The sequence below is a fragment of the Stegostoma tigrinum genome, chromosome 6, assembly GCF_030684315.1.
Source record: "Stegostoma tigrinum isolate sSteTig4 chromosome 6, sSteTig4.hap1, whole genome shotgun sequence".
In the NCBI taxonomy this organism is placed as follows: domain Eukaryota; kingdom Metazoa; phylum Chordata; class Chondrichthyes; order Orectolobiformes; family Stegostomatidae; genus Stegostoma; species Stegostoma tigrinum.
The window spans coordinates 8,066,865-8,077,478 of record NC_081359.1 but is presented as its reverse complement, the minus strand read 5'-3'; positions in this window follow the sequence as shown (position 1 = coordinate 8,077,478).

Sequence of the window (10,614 nt, the reverse complement as noted above, 5' to 3'; positions counted from 1 at the left end):
GTGACCACCCACCCACAGCCTCCAACCTCATTGTTCCCCAACCCCACACCGCCCACTTCTATCTCCTTCCCAAAATTCACAAACCCTCCTGCCCTGGTCGACCCATTGTTCCCGCCTGCTCCTGCCCCACCAAACTCATCTCCACCTATCTGGACTCCATTTTCTCCCCCTTGGCCCAGGAGTTCCCTACCTACATCCGTGACACCACCATCGCCCTCCACCTCCTCCAGAACTTCCAATTCCCTAGTCCCCAACCCTCATTTTCACCGTGGACGTCCAGTCCCTATGCACCTGTATTCCCCATGCAGATGGCCTAAGGCTTTTCTGATGAAGGGTCTAAGCCCGAAACGTCAGCTTTTGTGCTCCTAAGATGCTGCTTGGCCTGCTGTGTTCATCCAGCTCCACACTTTGTTATCAGAGATAATGGGAACTGCAGATGCTGGAGAATTCCAAGATAACGAAGTGTGGAGCTGGATGAACACAGCAGGCCAAGCAGCATCTCAGGAGCACAAAAGCTGACGTTTCGGGCCTAGACCCTTCATCAGACACTTTGTTATGTCAGGTTCCCGTCCCAACTGCTCCAGAGGTATGCAATAACATCTCAGAACAGGTTGATTGGAAAAATAATCTGACAAATCTCTTGTTGCAAAGTGACACGTTCCTACCTCACAGCCAGGAGAACCATGTTCAACTCCCTCACCTGCACTGTCATAACGTTACATTACTGAACAAATTGATTAGAAGATACCTAACAGTGAGAGCTCTTTTTGCACAGTGGTAGTGTCCCTACCTCTGAGCCAGGGGACCCTGTTTCAAGTCCCAACTGCTCCAGAGGCGTGTGATAACTACTCATCTCATAACGGGTTGATTAGAAGACATCTGACAAAGAAAGCTCATGTTGCATAGTGGTAGTGTCCCTACCTCTGAGCTAGAACAACCAGTTTCACGGCCCACCAGCTCTGGAAATGTGTAGCAGCATTCAGAACAGATATATGTCATACAGCACGGGAACTGGCCGACCTGGTTTTCTAAACAGAACTAGTCCCATTTGGCCCATATTCTAGGTTGATTATAAAATATTATACAGCGAACTCTTGTTTCACAGTAATGCCCCTCTTCTCTGAACCAAAAAGCAGAAGTTCAAGTCCCACCTGAATAGGAGGAGACCATTCAGCCAGCTCTGACATACATGGCTGATCCAAAACATTTATTCATCCCATTCCCATAACTCTGTACACGATGGGTAATCAGTAATCTATCAATCTCAACCTTAAACATTCTCAAAGACTGAGCTTCCAAAGCCCTTTGGGGTAAAGAATTACAAAGATTCACGACCCTCTGTGTTGGAAAGAAATCTCCTGAGAACTAAGTGGCTTCCCCATTATTTTTAAATTTAGCCGTCTGATTCTATTTGAAGGAAGATATCTTACCTGCATCTATCCTGTCTATCCCTTTAAGTATTTTGTAAATGGCAACAAGTTCACTTCTCACAGGCCAAGTTTGCTGAATCTCACTTCATAGCACGGTTTTGCCATCCCAGGAACAAATCTGGTGAACCTTTCTGTACTAGGATAACAAGTTGTGGAGCTGGATGATTTCTCCAGCATCTGCGGTTCCTATTAACTCTGATACAACCTACAGTCTATGTTAGTGAAGCATGACTTCACGACTCTTGTACTCAAATCCTCTTGCAATGATGACTAATATTGCATTAGCCTTCCTCATAGCTTGTCGCTGAACTGCCCTGTGCTGTGGCACCAAAGCTAACTGGAGAGACGCCCGCAGAATGGACATAAACACAAGTGATGTTAACTGAGATCATGGGAACTGCAGATGCTGGAGAATCTAAGATAACAAAGTGTGGGGCTGGATAAACACGGCAGGCCAAGCAGCATCTCAGGAGCACAAAAGCTGACGTTTCGGGCCTAGACCCTTCATCAGAAAAATCAGTTGTATACATTATAGAAACTGGAAAACTGAAGGTTTCAAACAATCCTACAGATTAAAAACCTAGCAAAAATAAATAAATCACTGACCAACTGGAACAAGATTGAATCTCTTCATTAGTTCAGGAAAATTGTCATATTTGGACTTGGCACTGTACTGATACTGCTAGGCCTGTTGAGTTTCTCTAACACCATCTGTTCTTCTTCACTGTAACCCACCTTTCAACTTCATTCCATGTATCAAGTGTTCTTTATGTGAAGAACTACCTAGCAACAGAAGTGTAGAACAATTGTGTGGAAAGGTCACTGGACCTGAAACATTAACTCTGATTTCTCTTCACAGATGCTGTCAGACCTGCTGATCTTTTCCAGCAACTTCTGTTTTTGTACATGTCAACAGAGCCTTCCTCCCTTGTTCCCTCAAAGAAAAACTTCAACCCCACAAATACAGGAAATTTCTCAGCTACATCCTGAGCACTCAAAACACCGAACAATTTTACCTCTTGGCCAACTAAGTCATCAGTAGATTGGTGAAAGCATTGTTGAATCCACTCTTAAACAGCATTGACCAAGAACCTGGTCGCCAATGCTCAATTTGGGTTTTGTTAGGACCACTCAGCTCTAGACCTCAGATTTGGTGCAAATGTGGATAAAAGCACTGAATTGCAGTGATGTGATGAGTGTGATTACCATCAAAGTCAAGGTAGAATTTAACTAAATGTGGAATCAAGAGATCTTGTAAAATATAAGGCAGTGGGATTTGGAGAAATTTAACTGATTGGAGTCAGGCTGAGCTCAAAAGAACAACTTTTATTTATTCACAGGATGTGTGTACTAATAACAAGGTTAACATTCATTTGTTATTCCAAATTACCCTTGAAAAAGTGAAGGTAAGCTGCTTCCTTGTTGTCATTCAAACTCTATGGCTCTGTGTAGCTACCCCAAACTACCATTCTCTATCATTTCTGTTGGTGCTAGGGCTCTCTGAGGTCTGCACAGCAGTGATTTCCGGAATCGGACATTAGTATATCAGAACATTAATTGGTGTCTGCAAGACCGATGAACTCCAACACAATCACATGGCTTAAAGGGAACATTGTTCCGAGGTGTCAGGCTCCTCCATGTCAGGTAGGAAATTATGGGGCTTTGAACCAGGGACAAGAAGGAACAGCAAAATATTTTCAATTCAAGATGGTGTGTCAGTTTGAAGGGAACATGTAGGAGTTGGTTGTTCTATGTTTTCCTTGATGTTCTAGTTAGTGGGAATCAAATGTTGGAATCAATTATGAGAGAAGTAATAGCTGCACATTTGAAAAATCATAATCTAATCAAGCAGTCAGCATGGAAATCATATCTGACTGAGTTTTCCAGGAAGTCTCAATTAGATTGGATAGAGGACAATACGTAGAGGTGTTATACTTGAACTTCCTGAAAATGTTCAGCAAGGTACCTAACAAAAGGTACGTCATAAGATAATAGCCCATGATAACAAAGTGTGAAGTTGGATGAACACAGCAGGCCAAGCAGCATCTCAGGGGCACAAAAGCTGACGTTTCAGGCCTAGACCCTTCATCAGAGAGGGGTATGGGGAGAGGGTTCTGAAATAAATAGGGAGAGACGAAGTGCTACACTTGCCCTCACACCTCCTCCCTCACCCCCATCCCAGGTCCCAAGATGACTTTCCATATTAAGCAGATGTTCACCTGCACATCTGCCACTGTAGTATACTGTATCCACTGTACCCAGTGTGGCTTCTTCTACATTGGGGAAACCAAGTGGAGGCTTGGGGACCGCTTTGCAGAACACCTCCACTCAGTTCGCAATGAACAACTGCACCTCCAAGTTGTGAACCATTTTAACTCCCCCTTCCATTCCTTAGACGACATGTCCATCATGGGCCTCCTGCAGTGCCACAATGATGCCACCCGAAGGTTGCAGGAACAGCGACTCATATTCCGCTTGGGAACCCTGCAGCCCAATGTTATCAATGTGGCCTTCACAAGCTTCAAAATCTCCCCCTTCCCCCACTGCATCCCAAAACCAGCCCAGCTCGTCCCCACCCCCCACTGCATCACTAAACCAGCCCAGCTCGCCCCCTCCTCCCTGACTTGTTCTTCCTCTCACCTATCCCCTCCTCCCACCTCAAGCCCCACCTCCATTTCCCACCTACCAACCTCATCCCACCTCCTTGATCTGTTCGTCCTCCCCGGACTGACCTATCCCCTCCCCAGCTCCCCACCACCTATCTTCTCCTCTATCCATCATCGATCCGCCTCCCCCTCTCTCCCTATTTATTTCAGAACCCTCTCCCCATCCCCCTCTCTGATGAAGGGTCTAGGCCCGAAACGTCAGCTTTTGTGCCCCTGAGATGCTGCTTGGCCTGCTGTGTTCATCCAGCTCCACACTTTGTTATCCTGGATTCTCCAGCATCTGCAGTTCACATTATCTCAGATAATAGCCCATTGTTTTGCAAGTGGCATGTTGGTGTGGATAGAGAATTAGCAAATGGGCAGGAATCGACAATAAAGGATTATTTTTCAGGTGGTCAACCTTTAACCAATGGGGTTCCACAAAAAAAGTGTTGAGGAGTCAACTGTTTTGTTTATTGATTTTTAACTTGTTTATTCGTTTTGTGGGATGTGGGCGTCGCTGGCTGGCTACCCATCCCTAGTTACTTTTGAGAACGTGGCATTGAGCTGCCTCCTTGATCCGCTGCAACCCACCTGCTGTGAGTTGCCTTTTGGGAGGGAATTCCAGGATTTTGACACAGCAACAATGAAGGAATAGTGATATATTTCAAAAGCACGGAAGTGAGTGACTTGAAGGGAAACTTGATGGTGGTGGTATTCCTACATGTCTGCCTCCCTTTTCTTTCTAGATGGAAGTGCTGTGGTTTGGAAGGTGCTATCTGATAATCTTTGGTGAATTTCTGCAGTGCATCTTGTAGATAGTACACACTGCTACCACTGAGCGACGATGGTGAAGGGAGTGAATACTTGTGGATGCAGAGCCAATCAAGCGGGCTGCTTTGTCCTGGATGGTGTCAGGCTTCTTGAGTATTGTTGGAGCTGCACTCATCCAGGCAAGTGGGGAGTATTCCGTCACACTCCTGACTTGTGCCTTGGAGACAGGCTTTTGGAAATCAGGAGGTGCGTTACTCTCCACAATATTCCTAGCTTCTGACCTGCTTTTGCAGCCACTGAGTTTATATCATGAGTCCAGTTGAGTTCCTGATCAATGGTAACCTGCAGGATGTTGATTGTGGGTGATTCAGTGATGGTATCACCGTTGAATGTCAAGGCGCAATGTTTAGATTGTCTGTTATTGGTGATGGTCATTGCCTGGCATTTTTGTGACACAAATGTTACTTGTCACTTGCCAGGGTATTGTCCAGATCTTGCATCTGGATATGGGGTGCTTCAGTATATGAGGAGTTGCCCATGGTGCTGAATATTGTGCAATCATTGGTGAACGTTCCCACTTCTGACCTTATGATATTCATGTAAAAAATACAATATATATTTTACAATAGAGTTTACAACACATACTAATGATTTGGAGGAAGGAAGTGAATATATTGTAACCAAATTTGCATGCAACCCAAAAATAGGTAGAAAGGCAAGTAGAGAAAGGAGTACAAACAGTTCACAGAGAGAGATTGATGGGTTAAGTAAGTGAGCAAATAGTTGGCAAGTGGAATATAATGTGGGAAAATGTGAAATTGTTCATTTCCAAAAGTAGAACAGAAGAATGGAATATTAGTTAAATGGAGAAAAAATGATACAAAGTGACGTGGGGGCACTTGTGAAACCCAAAAAGCTAACACGCAGGTGCAGCAGGTAATCAGGAAGGCTGATCAAATATTGGCTCTTATTTTAAGCGGGGGTGGTTTGAGTATAGGATGAGGGAACTGCAACTGTATAAAGTGCTAGTGAGATCACATCTGGAGTGCTACGAGTAGTTTTGGTCTGTTTATGTAAAGGGAAGTATCATTTCATTGGTGGTAGTTCACTAGGATGATTCCTGGTATAAGGAATTGTCTTATGAGCAAAGGGTAAACAAGCTGGGGCTTTAGTCACTGAAGTTTAGAAGATTGAAAGGTGATCTTATTGAGACATAGAGAATTCCTAAGGGGCTTGGCATTGGCAAATTTTGAATGGATGTTTCCCTCATGGGAGACTGTCAGTCCAGAGGATATAGGCTCAGAATAAAGGGTGTCACTTGAGGACTGAAATGAGAAGAAATTTCTTCCCTTAGACAGTTAATAGTCTATGGAATTCTTTCCCACGTAGAGCTGTGGGGGCAGGGTCCTTGTGTATATTTAAGACTGAGATAGATTCTTGATAGTAGGGGAGTGAAGGGTTTTGGGGAAAACACAGGCCCACTTGTGGGAAAGACATTCTTAAGTTGGAGAAGATTCAAACGAGATTCCTGATGAAGGGTGTGAACCCGAAACATTGGCTTTCCTGCTCCTCTGACGCTGCTGTGCTCTTCCAGCTCCACAATGTATTTACCAAGAGGTGGCTGGGTATGGAAGGTTTGAGTTATAATGAAAGGCTGAATAGGCTGGGACTTTTTTCACTGGAGTGTAGGAGGTTGAGAGACGGCCTTAAAGAAGTTTATAAAATAATGAGAGGTATAGATAGAGTTAATGGTAGTTGCCTTTTCCCTAGGATAGAGGAATTCAAGACAAGGGGACACATTTTTAAGGTGAGAGGAGAAGATTTTAGAAAGACATGAGGGGCAAATATTTTACACAGAGCGTAGTTCACATGTGTAATGAACTTCCTGATGAAGTGGTGAATGTGGGTGCAATTACAATGTTTAACAGACATTTGCATAAGTACAGGAAAGGTTTAGAGGGATATGGGTGAGTAGCAGGCTGGGGAGATAAATTTGGGATTATTTTAAGCATGAATTGGTTGGACCAAAGGGGCTTTTTCTGTGCTGAATGACTCGATAGGGATTATTTGACTACCCATGATCCTGTTGGAGAGCAGAGCTGGACCCTATGCCTGTTCCTATATCTTATGGTCTTATGAACTTAAATCGTGGCATTGAAGGCTAAGAAGGCTATGGAAATGCATCTTGTGGATGGTACACACTGCAGGCATAGTGTGTCAGAAGAGGAACTCTTTGTTTAAAGTGGTAGATAGGGGCTTTGTTTTGGATGGTGTCAAGCTTTTTGAGTGTTGAAGGGAAGACTATTCCATCTACACACTTTACTTTGGTGGTGTGGTGGCTCAGCACCAGGGACTCAAGTTCAATCCCATCCTTGTGTGACTGTCTGTGTGGGGTTTGCACATTCTCCTGTGTCTGCGTGGGTTTCCTCTGAGTGCTCCATTTTCCTCCCACAGTCCACAGATGTGCACGCTAGGTGGATTGGTCATGCTAAATTGTCTGTAAGGTCCAGGGATGTGTATTTTAGGAGAATTAGCCATAGGAAATGCAGTGTTGCAGGGATAGGTGAGTGTGAGTTGGATGCTGTTCAGAGGGTCAGTGTGGACTTGATGGGCCAAATGGCCTGGTTCCACATTGAAGGGGATTCTATAATTCTATTTTGGTTCAGTCATTCTCAACTAAAGAAATTGCTGAGTATCTCCTCAGGGCAGTTCAATAGAGTGAATTATCATCGAGTACTTCAACAATGATCTACCCAAATATAAGACCAGAAATCTTTGCTGAAGCATGCATAATGCTCATTACGGGTGTTGAGCTGTGTTGTCAGTGGGGAATTGAGCAGGAGGTACTGGTGTGCAGATGAGTCGCTGTGCTAGTAGTGCGTTGTGACCAGAATGCCTGTGTTGAGGTATGTGTTGGTAAGTATGTCTGGGTGACAGGAGAGTGAAGATTTGGCTGCTGATCTGAAGGATTGCTTTTATCTGCTACTTTACCTTCTAGGAACAGTACTCAATAAATCAGTTTCATAAGTAGAAGGCAAACTGCCTAAATTTACACGTTAGCAGGTCATGTTGGTACTACGAGCAGAGGCAACCATGAAACTATCTCTGGAAAACAGAAAGTTTGGGGTTCCAGTGCAGCTTGGCCCAAAAGTACTTCCAATTCTATGCGGCTTTCAATACCATCAAGTTCTCACTACTCTCTGCTGATGGAACTGGAAGATTTGGACCATAGTCTCCAACCCCTGCTACAAACTCCATTCCCTCGCCACCAATTCCATCTTTCTACCTGACAGTTGTCGGAGTCTGTACTAGATTATCCTATTGTTGCAGTTGACCCCAAAATTGGCTGCCAAACCTGATGCACATAATCAACAAGACCACCAGTTCTGACAACTGTAATTTAAACTGGAACAGCCACATAAATATTGTAGCTCCAAGAGCAGTTCGGAGTTACTGCTCCGAGTGACTCACCCCATGTCTCCCCAGAGTCTGCCCACCCTTGACAAGGCACAAGTCAGAAGTATGATGGAACATTCTCCACATGCCTTACTGAGTGCAGCTCCAGTAACACTCAAAAAAGTAATATCATTCAGGATAAATTTTCTTGTATCATTGTCACTTTACCCAGGACCTTAAAATTCATCGCCTTCACCTGAAGATGCAATGTGTACTCCCTACAGCAAATCACCAGGGCTTCTTTGATAGCACATCCCCACATACAACCTTCATCACCTAGAATAACAAGTGCATGACCTACCGACATGGACTATAGCAATTCAAGGAAGTGGTTCATGGTCACTTTCTCAATGGCATTTAGAGATGAACAGTAAATGTTGGACAATGGCTCCTACGTGAAAGCTCAAAAAGTCCTGTGATGTTATTGTCCTGCTCCATTTTAGCAGAACCTAAGTTCAGGAGATGTTTTTATGTTGATAGAAGAGGCAAATAGAGATGCAGAACATTGGACTGTTGAATCCATTGTGAGAAGAAAGGCAATCAAGCTTTGGTCAAAAAGTGGGGCATTAGAAAGTGAATAGAGAGGTGGAGATTTTGCAGCATGGAATTCAAGAGTGTGGTGCTGAAATCTGTACTTGTCTGAATTTACTTTGTTACCTTTCACTAAAAGAAATGGCCATCTAAGTTGACTTGTTTACAGTCAACTTTCTTCACTGGTGTGTGATTACTCTTTTATAGCTTGTTTGTCTGTCTTTCACAGCCTGAGACAGATGCCAACTATATCTGGGAATTAGTTTGTTGTGAGTCATTTAGCTTATTTAGGAATTCAATCTGTCTAATATGTCTCTGAATCATTAATTTTGTTTTGTTATTACTGCTTTGGGAGCAATGTTGCTTATGTTTTCCCATGTGAATGTAATGGCTCATAATGTTATCCATAATGCTCAACCATTGCTTCAGTTCTGGGGTCCTCAGAAAATGAAATGAAGAATTGTATTAAATATAAAATCAGATAAACGGCCACAGTTTTAAGAGATAATCGGGACCGCAGATGCTGGAGAATCCAAGATAACAAAGTGTGAAGCTGGATGAACACAGCAGGCCAAGAAGCATCTCAGGAGCACAAAAGCTGACGTTTCGGGCCTAGACCCTCCTCTCTGATGAAGGGTCTAGGCCCGAAACGTCAGCTTTTGTGCTCGTGAGATGCTGCTTGGCCTGTTGTGTTCATCCAGCTTCACACTTTGTTAACAGCCACAGTTTACTGTCCACCATTGTATCAACAACCGCAAATTTCCAGACGACATCCTACAACTCATCCGCCTGAACCTCAAGCACAATGTCTTCACCTTCGACAACCAGTTCTTCAACCAGAATCATGGAACAGCCATGGGGACCAAATTTTCACCCCAACATGCCCACGTTTTCATGCACAGATTCGAGCAAGACCTCTTTGCTGCACAGCACCTCTAAGCAACGCTATACACCAGATACATTGACGACATCATCTTCCTTCGAACTCATGGTGAAGAATCACTGAAACAACTACATGGCGATATCAATAAGTTTCATCCAACCATCTTGGAAAAAAGAATACAGGCACAGACTATTTTCCAAACGGTGAGAAAATTCATAAAGCCGAAGTACAAAGGGATCTGCGAGTGCTAGTCCAGGATACTCTAAAGGTTAATTTGCAGGTTGAGTCTGTAATTAAGAAAGCAAATGTAATGTTGACACTTATCTCAAGCAGGTTGGAATATAAAAGCAGCGATGTGCTTCTGAGACTTTATAATGCTCTAGTTAGACCCCATTTAAAATACTGTGTCCAATTTTGGGCACCACACCTCAGGAAGGACATACTGCTACTGGAGCATATCCAGCGGAGATTCACACGGATAATTCCTGGAATGGTTGGCCTAATGTACGATGAACGGCTGAGGATCCTAGGATTGTATTCATTAGAGTTTAGAAGGTTGAGGGGAGATCTAATAGAAACACACAAGATAATGCATGGTTTAGAAAGGGTGGACGCTGTGAGGTTGTTTCTATTAGGCGGGGAGACTAGGACTCGTGGACACAGCCTTAGAATTAGAGGGGATAAATTTAAAATGGAAAGGAGGAGACATTTCTTCGGCCAGAGAATGGTGGGCCTGTAGAATTGATTGCCATGGAGCGCAGTGGAGGCTGGGAAGTTAAATGGCTTTAAGGCAGAGAATGATAATTTCTTGATCTTGCAAGGAATTACGGGCTACGGGGAGAGTGCGGGTAAGTGGAGTCGAAATGCTCTTCAGCCATGATTAAATGGCGGAATG